Source organism: Sminthopsis crassicaudata, chromosome 1 (genome assembly GCF_048593235.1).
Source record: "Sminthopsis crassicaudata isolate SCR6 chromosome 1, ASM4859323v1, whole genome shotgun sequence".
Lineage (NCBI taxonomy): Eukaryota > Metazoa > Chordata > Mammalia > Dasyuromorphia > Dasyuridae > Sminthopsis > Sminthopsis crassicaudata.
The window spans coordinates 279,563,149-279,579,259 of NC_133617.1; the positions used below are offsets into that span (position 1 = coordinate 279,563,149).

The 16,111-nt window shown below is 32.8% G+C and overlaps 1 long non-coding RNA gene across 1 annotated transcript in view; it reads right to left on the reverse strand.

Moving 5' to 3' along the window:
• Positions 1–783: 783 nt before the first annotated feature.
• LOC141553976 (uncharacterized) overlaps positions 784–16,111 on the reverse strand; it is a 198,456-nt gene continuing 183,128 nt past the window's right edge. Inside the window, exons 4-5 of the long non-coding RNA XR_012485744.1 lie at positions 12,945–13,010; positions 784–857 (exon numbers count right to left, since the gene is read on the reverse strand). This is a non-coding gene — a long non-coding RNA (uncharacterized LOC141553976). The remainder of the gene's footprint in view (positions 858–12,944; positions 13,011–16,111) is intronic.

The following is a 16,111-nucleotide window of genomic DNA, read 5'->3' on the forward strand; positions in this document are numbered from 1 at the left end:
GGAAGTGTTTATCCAATACTTAACTATTGTTAACTGTTGCATGTATATTAAATTTAATTTTATTGTAATGCAAACTACATACACTTCATTATGTTTCATCACACTATTATTAGTACCTCAAATAAAGCTTTATACCCATACAGTGCTCAGTTTTCAATTTTAAAAGATAAAGTTGAGCTCAAAGTGAAAATTTTTTTAATAGTAGGAAAAAACCTTTTTAAAAAAAATCAAAGGCCTGATTTTGCTTATAGATGTGTGAATGATTTATATGCATAATTCACAAGTCAGTTTAACAGAGTATAAAAAATGAAACAAGTAGCCTGCAACCATAGGAATCATGAGTATGAAGATCATCAAACCAGATAATTCCAGTGCTAAAAGGTTTTGCTTTTCATTTAAAATAAGAGACCAGACTATATATGGTATTGAAAATCAATGGGCAAGTATTTGTTTAATCTTCTTGAAAGTGATTTTGCCAGGCCACACACCTAGAGATTACTATCCCTATTAAGAACAGTGAATGGAAAGAATATAAGAACTTCTAAGTCCTTTTTGGGGAAGGTAGCACATTAAAGGAATAATTGTGATTTTTTTTTTTTTTTAATAGCTATAAGCAAATGATACCAATACCAGTTTTAGGGATGTAGTTTTGCTACCAGATCAAGGGTTGTGAGGCACAGCTAGGAGACAGGATTTCCCCCTCCCTACTTTCTTTATGACCTTGATTAAATCATTTATTTTGCAAGGACAATAACATAGGTGGTATAGGGATTAGCTGCTTACTCAGACAAATCCTCCCAATGGATGTGACTTTTTGAATCCTCAGTCCTCCAAGAACAGGATTAACTCTTTCATGCCTTTAAGGTATAAACAAATGAAAGGATTCAGTTGATAGCTAGTAATCTATAATAAAGCAAAGGGACATAAAGTCAATAGTAAGAGATGATTTCTTATTACAAAATTTTTTGTTGTTGTTTTTAGCTTAAAAAGCATGTGAGTAAAAAAGAGGATATTGAATGTTTAAGAAACTGAGCCTTTCTAATTTTTACTAGGATATAAAGTAGATAGAGGAGAACAATTTGAAATGACTCGAAAAAGATTTTAGTTCCAGATTATGGGTCTTTTAACACTAGGAAAAATATTTTGAATTTATTCATTAAGAAAAAGAAAACCAACCATTAAATATTTTTTGGCTAGAGAGTGGAGGAGTGACGACCAAATGTATATACCAATAATATTATTTTAGTTTTAACAACAATAATAGCTAACATTTATATATATGTGCCAGGTTCAATGCTAAGTGCTTTATAATTTTTATATCACTTAATCCGATCAACAATTTTAGGAAAGAGATGCTATTAAGATCTCCATTTCACAGATAAGGACACTGAGATTAAGTGACTTGCCAGCATCACACAATTAGTAAGGGTCTGAAGCCAGATTTGAATAGAGTTCTAATCCCATACCCCTCACATTCTATTCACTGTGCCACCTAAGAATATATTGACAAACTAGGCAGGTTGTAATGAATTACACAGAAATAGAAAGATGACAGCTACAAGAGATGTTTTGGGAGTGGAATCAATAAGAGGTATTGTTTGAATTTTGTATTCAAAGAGAATCAGTCACATCACAGATGATGTCTTGACTTGTGTATGAATTGAATTAAAGTGAGGTAAAGTTATACAAAATCCTCAGGCTTACTTTCTCTTCTTGAGTCATCTAAATCTAATGGCAAGACAAATAAGACAATAGGCAATATCCCAGGAGGCAATGGATGACCTTGGCATTTTCTACATCTGACCAAGCTCCCAGTGTTCCACAGATATCTTTCATCATCTTGGGACAAATTATTTCATCTGTCCCTTCTTCTGGGGAAAGTCTTCTCCTACTTGGGGTAGACAACCCCTCTTTTCACCAATGAGTTTGACACTTGTTTGTTATCCTTAACCTACTTTAGTACTCTGCTCAGATAGTTTTACTTGTAGTGAGTTTTGCTAGGGTATGGTCACTATGCATATTATACTTTTTTGGAGCTACAGATGTGAGTTGAATGAATTAGGTGGACAACAAAGGTAGATGAGCAGCCCAGAAAAGGGCTCGACAAGCCCTCTCACTAGTCCTCTCTGAACACCAGACAGATATACTATATGAAAGGTGAGCTAAAAGTGATAAAGGAATGAGAGTGAATGAGATGATTTTTTTTTTAATTTTAATAATATTTTATTTTTCTAAATACATACAAAGATAGTTTTCAACATTCATCTTTGAAAAACCTTGTGTTAATTGGGCTTACAACTTAAAAGGCTAGAAAAAGACCAAATTATAAACCCCCAACCAAAAATTAAACTCGAAATACAAAAATTAAAAGGAGAAATCAATAAAATTGAAAGTAAAAAAACTATTGAATTAATAAATAAAACCAAGAGTTGGTTTTATGAAAAAGCCAATAAAATAGATAAACCTTTGGTAAATTTGATCAAAAAAAAGAAAGAGGAAAATCAAATTGATAGTCTTACAAATGAAAAGGGGGATCTTTCCACCAATGAAGAGGAAATTAGAGAAATAATAAGGAGTTACTTTGCCCAACTTTATGCCAATAAATTTGATAACTTAAGTGAAATGGATGACTTTCTCCAAAAATATAGGCTCCCTAGATTAACAGAGGAGGAGATAAATTGCTTAAATAGTCCCATTTCAGAAAAAGAAATAGAACAAGCTATTAATCAACTCCCCAGGAAAAAATCCCCAGGGCCAGATGGATTCACATGTGAATTCTACCAAACATTTAAAGAACAATTAGCCCCAATGTTATATAAATTATTTGAAAAAATAGGGGATGAAGGAGTCCTACCAAACTCCTTTTATGACACAGACATGGTACTGATACCTAAACCTGGTAGATCAAAAACTGAGAAAGAAAATTATAGACCAATCTCCTTAATGAATATTGATGCTAAAATCTTAAATAAGATATTAGCAAAAAGACTTCAGAAAATCATCTCCAAGATAATACACTATGATCAAGTAGGATTTATTCCAGGAATGCAGGGCTGGTTTAATATTAGGAAAACTATTAATATAATTGACCATATTAATAATCAAATTAATAAGAACCATATGATCATCTCAACAGATGCAGAAAAAGCATTTGACAAAATCCAACATCCATTCCTACTAAAAACTCTTGAGAGTATAGGAATAAATGGATTATTCCTTAGAATAATCAGGAGTATATATTTAAGACGTCAGTAAGCATAATATGCAATAGAAATAAACTGCAACCTTTCCCAGTAAGATCAGGAGTGAAACAAGGTTGCCCACTATCACCATTACTATTCAATATAGTACTAGAAACGCTAGCCTCGGCAATAAGAGCCGAGAAAGAGATTCAAGGAATTAGAGTAGGAAATGAGGAAATTAAACTATCACTTTTTGCAGATGACATGATGGTATACTTAGAGAACCCCAAAGACTCTGCTAAAAAGCTATTAGAAATAATTCAAAATTTCAGCAAAGTGGCAGGATACAAAATAAATCCACATAAATCCTCGGCATTTTTATATATCACTAACAAAATGCAACAGCAAGAGATACAAAGAGAAATTCCATTCCAAACAAATGTTGAGAGTATAAAATATTTGGGAATCCATCTACCAAAGAAAAGTCAGGAATTATATGAGAAAAATTACAAAACACTTGCCACAAAAATAAAATCAGATTTAAATAATTGGAAAGACATTCAGTGCTCTTGGATAGGCCGAGCGAATATAATAAAGATGACAATACTCCCCAAACTAATCTATTTATTTAGTGCTATACCAATCAGACTCCCAAGAAACTATTTTAATGACCTAGAAAAAATAACAACAAAATTCATATGGAAGAATAAAAGGTCAAGAATTGCAAGGGAACTAATGAAAAAAAAACTCAGAGGAAGGTGGTCTAAGTGTACCTGATCTAAAGCTATATTATATAGCAGCAGTCACCAAAACCATTTGGTATTGGCTACGAAATAGACCGGTAGATCAGTGGAACAGATTAGATACAAAGGACAAAAAAGGGTACATCTATAGCAATCTAATCTTTGACAAACCCAAAGATTCCCACATTAGGGATAAAAATTCATTATTCGGAAAAAACTGTTGGGAAAACTGGAAATGAGTATGGCAGAAATTAGATATGGATCCACACTTAACACCATATACCAAGATAAGATCAAAATGGGTCCATGATTTAGGCATAAAGAGGGAGATAATAAATAGATTAGAGGAACAGAGGATAATCTACCTCTCAGACTTGTGGAGGAGGAAGGAATTTATGACCAGAGGAGAACTAGAGATCATTATTGATCACAAAATAGAAGATTTTGATTACATCAAACTAAAAAGTTTCTGTACAAATAATACTAATGCAAACAAGATTAGAAGGGAAGTAACAAATTGGGAAAATATTTTTAAAAACAAAGGTTCTGACAAAGGTCTCATTTCCAAAATATATAGAGAACTGACCGTAATTTATAAGAAACCGAACCATTCTCCAATTGATAAATGGTCAAAGGATATGAACAGACAATTCTCAGAGGAAGAAATTGAAACTATATCCACTCACATGAAAGAGTGTTCCAAATCACTACTGATCAGAGAAATGCAAATTAAGACCACTCTGAGATACCAATACACACCTGTCAGATTGGCTAAGATGACAGGAACAAATAATGACAAATGTTGGAGGGGATGTGGGGAAATTGGGACACTAATACATTGCTGGTGGAGTTGTGAAAGAATCCAGCCATTCTGGAGAGCAATCTGGAATTATGCCCAAAAAGTTATCAAACTGTGCATACCCTTTGACCCAGCAGCGCTACTACTGGGATTATATCCCAAAGAAATACTAAAGAGCGGAAAGAGACATATATGTGCCAAAATGTTTGTGGCAGCTCTTTTTGTTGTAGCTAGAAACTGGAAGATGAATGGATGTCCATCAGTTGGAGAATGGTTGGGTAAATTGTGGTATATGAAGGTTATGGAATATTATTGCTCGGTAAGAAATGACCAGCAGGAGGAATATAGAGAGGCCTGGAGAGACTTAAATCAACTGATGCTGAGTGAAATGAGCAGAACCAGAAGATCACTGTACACTTCAACAACAATACTGTATGGGGATGTATTCTGATGGAAGTGGAAATCTTCAACATAAAGATCCAACTCACTTCCAGTTGATCAATGATGGACAGAGGTAGCTACACCCAGAGAAGAAACACTGGGAGGGGAATCAAAATTGTTAGCACTAATATCTGTCTGCCCAGGTTACATGTACCTTCGGATTCTATTGTTTATTGTGCAACAAGAAAATGATATTCGCACACATGTATTGTACCTAGACTATATTGTAACACATGTAAAATGTATGGTATTGCCTGTCGTCGGGGGGAGGGAATAGAGGGAGGGGGGGTAATTTGGAAAAATGAATACAAGGGATAATATTATGAAAAATATATATATATAATAAAATAAAAAAAAAAAAAAAAAGAAAAAAAAAGAAAAACCTTGTGTTCCAAATTTTTCTCTCCTCCTCCCTCCTCTTGCTCAATTGAGCAAGTAAGTGGATATCGGTTAAACATGTGTAATTCTTCTAAACAGATATCCACATTTGTCATGCTGCACACACACACACAAATCAGATCAAAGGGAAAAAAATTAAGAAAGAAAAAAACAAGCCAACAAACAAACAGCAACAAAAACAGTGAACATGCTAAGCTTTGATTCATATTCAGTCTCCATAGTTCTTTCTCTCTGGATGTGGATGGCACTTTCCATTCCAAGTCTATTGCAATTGCCCTGAGTCACCTCATTGTTGAAAAGAGCCAAATCTCTAGCAGTTGATCATCATATAATTTTGTTGTTACTGTATATAATATTCTCTTGGTCTTGCTCACTTCACTAGCATCAGGTTGTGTAGCAGACTTTATAATTCTAAAGATTTTATTCTCATTTCCCATCTCTTTCAAACAATGTTTATAGCAGTTACCAATGTATATAGAGTTGTTTTCATGTTGTCTCTCCCATTAGACTCCATTCTCTTCTATTTTGCAAATTAGAACATTTATCTTTCTCTGGTCCTATTCTACATGATCTTTTGTCATTTACAATGTTTCATCAATCTCACTTCCCTGTTCTTTCAGTACTTTTAATGTACTTTTTCTAAACCCCATGCTTTGAATTTAGGAATGTGAACTTGGTGTTCTCTTGAGGATCTCTCTTGGCTTTCAATTTCCTATTAGCCATCTCTGTTGTATTCTTCCCAGTCTAATTTTTTTTTAGTGAAATAAGAAATCTTTCAGTAATATATTTGTTAGCTGCACAATTCATTTTATTTTTTTAAGTTTATATTTTCATATTTCATGGGACATATTAAAATTCAGTGGTACCTACAAATTCTAATTTAGTCTTTAACATAGGTGGATAGAGTACTAGGCCTGGAAGAAGACTCACCTTCCTGAGTTCGAATCTGGTCTCAGGCACTTACTAATTATGTGACCCATAGACAAGTCACTTAACTATATTTACCTCATTTTCCTCACATGTAAAATGAACTGCAGAAGGAAATGGTCAACTAATGTAGTATCTTTGCCAAGAAAGCCCCAAATGGTGCTATTTAAAGTTGTACATGACTGAAAAATGATTGAATAACAAATAAAGGATTCTATAACAAAAGAATTCATTGTTATAGAGAACTCTCTCCCAATGTGTAGATCACCTCTTAGTCTGAAACTCATGCAATTTAGGAAGTTATCTGCAACATCAAGTGCTTAAGTGATTTGTTTAGAGTAACAAAGTGAGTTAGAAGTTGGATTTAGACTTAGGTTGTTGTGATTTTTAGGCTAGTTCTATGTGTCACTACATCACACTACTTCCTCTAAAAGATATCAGAGCCAATATTACATTATCATGATTTCCTGCTTACTAACAGGAGGTGAGAAAAAATAATGGAAAGCATGACAGTAAAGTTTTTGTAGGACTTTTAGATAAGACATTTCTAGAATTTGTTTTTGATGTTATTTTTATTAATGTTTTCTATTTTATTTGATTATTTTAATAAATCATCCATTTGTCATAACTAAATATAAAACCAGCTATATCATGTCACTCAGAGAACAAGGACTTTTAAAAATGTGTATATAACTCTTTGTGTTTTTCCTGCTTAGCACAGTTATTTCATGTATTAGGGGAGGTAATAACTTTTTATACTTTATGATGGCTATGTGAAATATTATACTGGACTTTTCTTTTTTGTATAAATATATTTTTAAAAAATACTCTCTGGCTTTTTTTGGTAGTTAGACTGGATAATGCAATAGCCTTTAAATGAAATATAGCAATGAAGAAGGAAAGAAGCATAAGTTCACCAAATGAGGGATTCACAAGTTACTGTACTTAATCATAAGCTTATTTGCTGAAAGGAGCCAGAGTGTTCACCTTTGCTCCCTGCCCAGGAATGTTTTTAGATGATTACAAGATAGGATTTATTTAGATAAGATAAATGAATTGGGAAGAGCAGAATGGATTCAATGCCAAATCTCCAGACTCTAAATACCACGCATGTTCTTTCTCTTATACCACACTGAAGGGCTTTTGGAAATAATTCTGTCCAACCCCTTCATTTTAGTGATGAGGAAACTGAGCAAAGAAATTCTAGTGTGTGACATTCCTTTTTGTGCTAAAATAATTTTTTTTTCTGATGATAATTTAGGAAGTCTAATTTTTTTTCCCGAGGCAATTGGGGTTAAGTGACTTGCTCAGGGTCACAGAGCTAGGAAATGTTAAGTGCCTGAGGATAAATTTGAACTCAAGTCCTCCTGACTTTAGGGCTAGTGCTCTATCCACTGTGCCACCTAGCTTTCCCAGAAGTATAATTTCTTTATTCATAAATGAGCTGCTACTTGTTTGTTTGAATTTAAAAAGCTACTGTTTAGTTGGTAGTATGGTATAGAGAAAAAATACTAGGTTTGTTATTAGAAAACATAAGTTCAAATTCCAGCTTTCTCATTTATTAATTGTTTGACTTTGGGCAAGGCATTTCTTCTTCTTAGTCTGAATTTCTTAATCTGTAAAATGATCTCTAAACTGCTTTTCAGGCCTGTCTATGATTCTGCATGTCCATATTGAATGATCTATGAGCCTTACTGTTAGTGGGCTATTGTTAATAGCACTCTTACAGCCATAAATCATTAGAAATCTTCCAAAGATGTCTAATTTAATCATAATGACTCAGAGATTATGGTTCAGGATAATTTATTCTTGTTTTATTTGGGTAAATAAATCATAGACAAGAAAACAACCCTAGAAGTCATCTAGTCCAGGGCTTCTTAAACTTTTTCCACTTCTTTTCACTCAAGAAATTTTTACATGATCCCAAGGAATATACATATACAAATCAATTGTTTACTTGTAATAAATCATAATTTTGTGACCTCCACATTCAGTTATAAGAAGCCATGTGGGATCAAAAACCACAGTTTAAGAAGATGGGATTCAATCTAACCTTGTTGTTTTAGAGAAAGAAAAATGCAAAATGGCTACCAGTCCTCTGTGGCTCCAATTTCCAAACACACACACACACACACACACACACACACACACACACACACACACACGATATAATATTTGCAAAAGGGGCACAGAATTGTTAGAAATCACCCAATCTTAATTTAACTATTATCTTAAGGGTAGGAAATATAAATGTTAAGCTTTTATAAAATAACAAACCAAAACTATTGGAAAAAATCAACTGTATGATAACTGACATTCTTGTGATAAGTGAATGAGAAGACATAAGGTAGTTATAGCTAAATTGAATAATGGCTAAAAGAATCTCTTTGGAGAAGCAAAAAAAAAAAAAAAAAAAGAGAAAGAACGAAAGAAATTGATGAAGTTAGTCTATCAGGAATCCAATGCCAAAAAGAGACAATCACTAAGTACTTATACTAAGCATACTAAGCATAGAAAACCACTACTAAAATAACTGGTTAATGTGAAATTATCTGTTCCAAAGAATGAAGAGTAAGAAAAATTTTATTAATAACTTGACAAAGTCCTTCAAACTAAAACAGCATAAACTTAGGCACTTGGTGATTTCAATCTGAAATTAGGCATAAGGGAAAAGACAGAAAAAAATATTTTATAAAATTCAATCTAGGAGTGAAGACTCATCCATTATAGGTATATATATATATATTTGTTTGTCTTCACTCCTAGATTGAATTTTATAAAATATTTTTTTCTGTCTTTTCCCTTTCTTCCATATATATATATATATATATATATATATATATATATATATATATATATATATATATATATATATATATATATATGTATGTATGCAATTTCTTCCTGACTTCCTTCTGGTCATTCATATCTTGCCTTGAAGTTTATCACTATGGTATTTTCCATTATGATTTCAAAGTTCTCTTAGCCTTTCTCTACCATCTTATCCAACTGTAATCAAATCAACATTATCCTTTCTTGAAACTTCATGCCAATCAATTGCTCTATGCCTCCATTATCTAGTCCTATGATTTCCCAGTCCAAAGAATTCCATTCTGGTTTCTTATATTTGTGGTCTCTTCTATTAGAATGTAAGCTCCTTGAAAGAAGGGACTGTTTGTTTTTTTTTAATTTGTTTGTTTGTTTGTTTTGCATTTTGTCATGTCCGGATTAGCTCCTCTGAAGGGCTCAGAATAAGTCCTTGCCCCATGTTGGGGCAAAATGTTAATGTCCTGTTGTCTCTCAATTATAATCCTTCTCTGGGAGGAGGTTTGTTTTCTGTAAAATCTTTTCCTCTGTGAGTAGGTTTCTTGGGAGACTTCTGGAGCCTCTAGCCAGTGCAAAGGTAGAATCTCCAATCCTCTTCTTCCTGAATCCTGGCTCTCAATCTCCTCCAGCTTCCCTGAAGTTCTCTCAGGAAGTCTTGTCCTTCCCCAATTCCAACTGCTTCCTTTCAGACTGCCTTCCAAACTCAATGTCCCCGGAGGCAGCCTTGGTGGCTCCTTATATCCTCCCAGAGAATGGGCTTGTGGGTATTCCCAGGGGCTTGTGGGAACTCCTGCAACCAATGAACCTCCTCTTTTTAAAGATGTGTAAACTCCTTTTCAGAACTCCTTTTAAAGGTGTGAACTAAAGATATGAATCCTGAGCTAGAGAATTGTTAACTGACTTAGCACTTAGTAAGAACCTAACAGCATTTGTATCCTTAGTGCTTAGCATATTGTTTGGCTTATAATAAGCATTATTTTGATGCTCAATTATTCTTCCAGAAGGGAGTTAAAAGATGCTGGACATGGCAAGCAGTATCACAAAAAAATGAAAGTGATTTTATATTACTTAAATGATAGGAATTGCCAAGTTAATAATCTGAAACACATATCAAAATCAGATATATCAATTGTAAAATGATCTTTTTTTAGTCAAATTGAATTTGCTGCCTATTTGTACTTATCCATGAGTATCACATTAAAAGACAGTCTAATGATGAGAAGAGAGGCTAACGATTTCAATAGCTTTAACATGACTTATTCACAAAATCTATTCACATGGTACAAAGAAAAAGAAGAAAGAAAAAGATATTGACCTAATTATCATCATGGTTTACAATGGTTTAAGCAATATAAAAATCATATACTGAGAATTCCAAAACTCCCTTAAGCAGTAAATAGTTTCTTCTTGCTAATGAGAAATGCTAGTAAGACATTTAATATGTATGGGATTGCCTATCATCTAGGGGAGGAAGTAGAGGGAGGGAAGGGAAAATTTGGAAAAGTGAATACAAGGGATAATGTTGTAAAAAAAAAATTACCCATGCATATGTACTGTCAAAAAATTATAATCATAAAATTAATAATAATAAAAAAGAAATTCTAGTAAGATTTAGAATACCTAAGTGGTGGGATGGATAGAGCACTGGACCTAGAGCCAGGACTGGGCTCAAATCTGGCCTTAGACACCTGTGTCACTAAACCTCAGCAAAGTTCTTAACCTCTGTCTGCCTCAGTTTCCTCAACCATTAAATTTGGATAATAACAACAACTACCTCCCAAGGTTATGGTGATGATGAAATGAAATATTTGTCAAAGACAGTTCCTGATATATAGTAGGTACTTAATAAATACTTCCTTCTTTGTATAATATCATCAAGAAGGTAAGAAAATATTATGAGCCATGTTACTTTGTAAAACAGTGCAAAATAGTAGAAAAAAAAAATTCCATGAAGTTTATTGTAAGACTCATGAACCATACTGTCCAAAGACATAAATTAAACTGTTCGGAGGTCATAAAACAGACACAAATGGAAAAAAAATTATCATTGAGGAAGTCTAGAACCAGAAAAGGAGATAGGCCAGGAATATAAAGATAGGGATGACACATGTGCAGCCTCAGGGTTCCTCTGGTACCCATGAAATATAAAAAACTTTAGGAAAAAGTTTCTAAGATTGTGGTTAAAATGAGCTGTGAACGACAAGAAGTGCACAGGATGTTTAAAAGTATTAATGGTTATCATCTGCACCACTGGAGGGAATATCCACATCTATGAAATCATAGCCACTATGGCACCTCACAGAGAGGAAAACAATTAAATGAACAATCCCAATCACTTAATAAAGCACAATGCTCCAATGCCTTAAACATATACTGACCATAGACTTAGGGATTCATAAGGAGTGAGCTCAAAAAGGAATAAAATGATTACAAAAATAAGAACAATACATATAATTCTATTTGTTATAACAATACTAGTTATTTATACTAGTTATTTATAGTTATTATACTCAGTGCTTCCTCAGTGATCAACTTCCTATTTTTTTTCAAAAGCAAGAAGGAATATTGTTAAGTGTTCACAATAAGCATAAGGGTGAAAAAAGATCACTGTGAAGATAGGTCAAAATAAATGAAGGTGGGATATATTTCAATATTTCCAGATAAGTTACATTATCAGCTAGGAAAAAAAAAAGAACTATAATAACTGAATAATATCTATGTTATATTCTTCATTGTACATTTTCCTTCTGATTGCATAAAGAAGCACCTATGAAAAAATTTTCCAAGCCTTCAGTTGAAACTGAGCAGTGTGGTTCTTATTAATTTTAATGGGAATCATGCATTTGCATTCCCACTTTAACACTTTGAGAATATGCCTCCTACTTTCCACCATTAAAGAAGTTATCAAATCTGCTTCTACTTGTTTGGGTTTTATAATCTAAAAATATAGAGTTGAATCGTTCATAATCTGCTTAAAAAGATGTAGTGATTATGTTATTTAAAAGTAAAGAACACATAGGGCAGCTAGATGTCATAGTGGATAGAGCACCTGAAAGTCAAGAGGCCCTGAGTTCAAATCTGTCCTCAGACACTTAACATTTCTTAGCTGTGTGACCTTGGGCAAGTCACTTAACTCCAATTGCCTCAGCAAAAAAAAAAAAAAAAAAAAAAAAAAAAAAAAGAACACAATTTGTTCTGACAAATTTGTCAACAAACTACCGCCATTGCCATGCCTTTTGAAAATCTTTTATTTATACCTTCTTTTGAGGATTTACTCTCATAGATAAAAAACAAAAAACAAAACAAAACAAAACAAAACAACAACAACAAAAAACACGTGTTGAGCTAATTTTTTATTCAAACAAGAACTACTGAATTTAAATGTTGTTTTAAATTTTCTGTTCAGATATCTGAAGTAAGAGTTCACTTCAACACTGACCACCATCCAATTCCTGAGTATTTAAAAAGAGAGAGAAAAATGACAAAAAACTTATGTAAGTAAATAAGGAACAGAATGGAGAATTGAATAATTTCTGTGGAGCAGAGAGGTGGCACAGTGGATAAAATATCAGACTTAGAGTTAAGAAGTCTCCTCTTCCTGAATTCAAATCAGCTTCAGACACTTACCAGCTTTGAGATGCTGGGCAAGTCACTTAACTCTGCTTGCCTCAGTTTCTTCATCTGCAAAAGGAGCTGCAAAAAGAAACGGCAAATCACTCCAGTATCTTTGCCAAGAAAACCCACAAAGAGTAGGATATGACTAAAATCAGTGAACAACAAAAAAGCAATTTCTTGCTCATGCTAACAAATTAAGTGAATTATTTTGTTGATTTGAAGCCAAGAGCATAAGGACTGAAAAAAGGAAAAGCTAATCATTTGCTTGTACCCTCATTTTATGACATTCTGATAGAAAACTTTTAAAAAAGATTATTATAAATAGGAATTGTAATTCGGAATGTATCTGCTTGGCCATGTACTCATATATCCTGTCATCTACTAAGTGGACATTTGAGATAGTTCCTATTGTGGCCTGTTTTATTTAGTTTTCCTTATATGAAATTTGATAGACTTCTTTATCTTATCACAATTGAGAACAGAAGAAAAGGTATATAAACAGATTTTAAAGAGATAATATTGTCCAGAAGGAGATGTGCCAAATTTGGAGTCAAGAAGATTCAATTTCAAATCCAATCTTATTAACTGTTTAATCATTGACAAATGATTTAATACTTCTAGACCTTAGTTCTTCATTAATAAGATGAGAAAGTTGACAAAAGGAACCCAATAGTTCCTTCCAGATCTAGATCTATAGTCATCACATTTATATATTTAAAAAAGTAAAATCATGGTCTTCCTATGAATATTTTAATTTTCAGATCTTATAGCTGTAACATGATATACTTATAGAGAGCTACTTTTAAGTATTATAGGTCAGTACAATCTCAAATAGATACCGATCTCTCTAAGCTGCATATTGATTTAAAACCTCCCACAAATTAACATTATTGATATTATATTATATTTTTATTTAGTTTATTAAACATTTCTCAATTACATTTTTGTTCAATTAAAACACTCAGAGGGTGGCCCTGAGTTTGAAACCTTTGTTCTAGGCAACTCTATAAGTTATAGAGAAGGTAACAACTTGCATGGGCAGGACTTTCCTATAACTGGGTAATCACAATTCCTATTTATATCCTTACAACCATTTATATGTTCAGTTTCCATGATTTATGTTTGAACATAAGTCTTTCTTAGCTCAATGACTTAGTTCAATCGAGGAACATTTTCATAAGAATGAGAATGATCCCATCAATTAACTTTTTGATGAATTGAATGTAGACAAACCAAGACTTATGAAGCCTTATGCTAGTTATCATCATTCTGGCAATACTTAATTATCTTAACCAGTTTCAAGAGAGTTGGGAAGATTGCCAGTTTCTACACTTACAGATTTGTCTCTGGACTAAAAGAGGGAGGGCATTACTGAATTCCCTATCTTATTAGAACGCTAACCAACCTGCTCATCTCAAGACTACAAAGAAAATGAGAAAGACATAGAGAGATACACATATAGATAGATAGATACAGAGACAAAGAATCTATCATTTATCTTTTTTATATACTTTTAATTGACATATTATTAAAGCAATTAAAAACCTACATTTCATAATTTCTTCCTTCATATGTACAAAGAGATCTCACATTAAGATATGTATGTCACTTCTACCAAAGATGAAAAAAATTATAATTTATGCATATTAAATCAATGGGCCCTTCAACTTATATGCATTTTCCTTTTATTAGCCTTGTTCTATACCTCACATATAGCCCCAAGAACTTGTTAAGATTTTCAGAAGGCAGTAACAGCAAAAATATCTCCTGTATTATTCAAATACATTTTTATCAAAGAGGATCAATCAAATACTTTCATGTTCTCATTCTGGGCTTAACTTTGCAGGAAAAGAATGTCCTTCAAAGAAGTTATGTTAACACTTGGGGGAAAATTGGTACTAAGAAAAACTAGAGGATGGGAGTTGTCATATTTTATTGATGACAGGCACAATCTAAAATACTCATTTATAAAACATTCTAAACTATTAGTAGTAAAGTAACAGAAAAGGTACCTTTAGACTTTACCTAGTATCCTACTTAACTTAATTTCACACAGAAGCATAATGAAATCAGCCTGAAGAGATAAGAATCACTGCTTTTTTTAAAAAAAAAAAGAATCTCTAAGACAAATTCCACAAATTCTTTTAAAAATTTATTCCTAAACTTATTTATCAGTAAATTATTTTGTTAAACATATGGCAGGGCAGTACAATGGAAATAACCTGGGTTTGGAGCATTTGGATATTAGGAGTCTGTCAGTTACTACCTGAGGTCCTAGAAATACAGATGTTAACTTTGTAGGTTCAAAGTTTCTTCTCATAGTTCATTATTAGGATTTTTAAAAATGAGTGAATATGGTAGGTCTCAAGGGCACCCTCTTTAAAAATATCTACCCAAGTGAGATGGGCACTAGATAGATAAATGGGCCTTCTTTATCAGGAGATGGTTCTCTGGAATTACTGTTTGTCCCTCTGTCAATCAGAGTTCTTAATCCTTCAAAATTTCTTGTGTTTATGATTTGTTTTATAAATAATTATAATTTTCATTATAATATATAATTCTGATCACTTCACTCTGTATCAGTTCATTTCATCTTTCCTGTTTCTCTGAAGCTATCTCCTTTATATTATATTATAAAAATACATTATATTCAAATACCACAATTCATCCAGTCCTAACTGAAGGACAGTCTTTGCCACCATTAAAAAAAAAAAAAAAAAAAAAAAGATAACAAAAACAAAACAAAAGCTAAACCAAGAATTACTATATATATTTTTACATATGGATCCTTTTCCCATTTTAAAATTTATTTCTCTAAGATATACACCTGGTGTTGATATCACTGAGTCAGAGATATATGTGTATGTATACACTCTCTTTATGTGTGTGTATGAGAGAGAGATTTTTCTTAGCTAACTTTGTAATACAAAGTTTGTCCCAATAACTGTGTGAGCTAATTAAAAGAGAAGAGCAAACATTCAGACATCTGTTACTTGATTCATCACAGGTATCCCATGGACTGCCTGATTATTACCTTTTACTTTCATCCTAACATCTTGAACAGAGTTATTCATATGTTCCAGAATGATAAAAGATCAATTTATATACATCATCAGTAGAAGCCTGGCTTCTTTTTCTGTCTGTAGAATTCTTGAGCACCGAGAGGCTGGTGCAAGTCC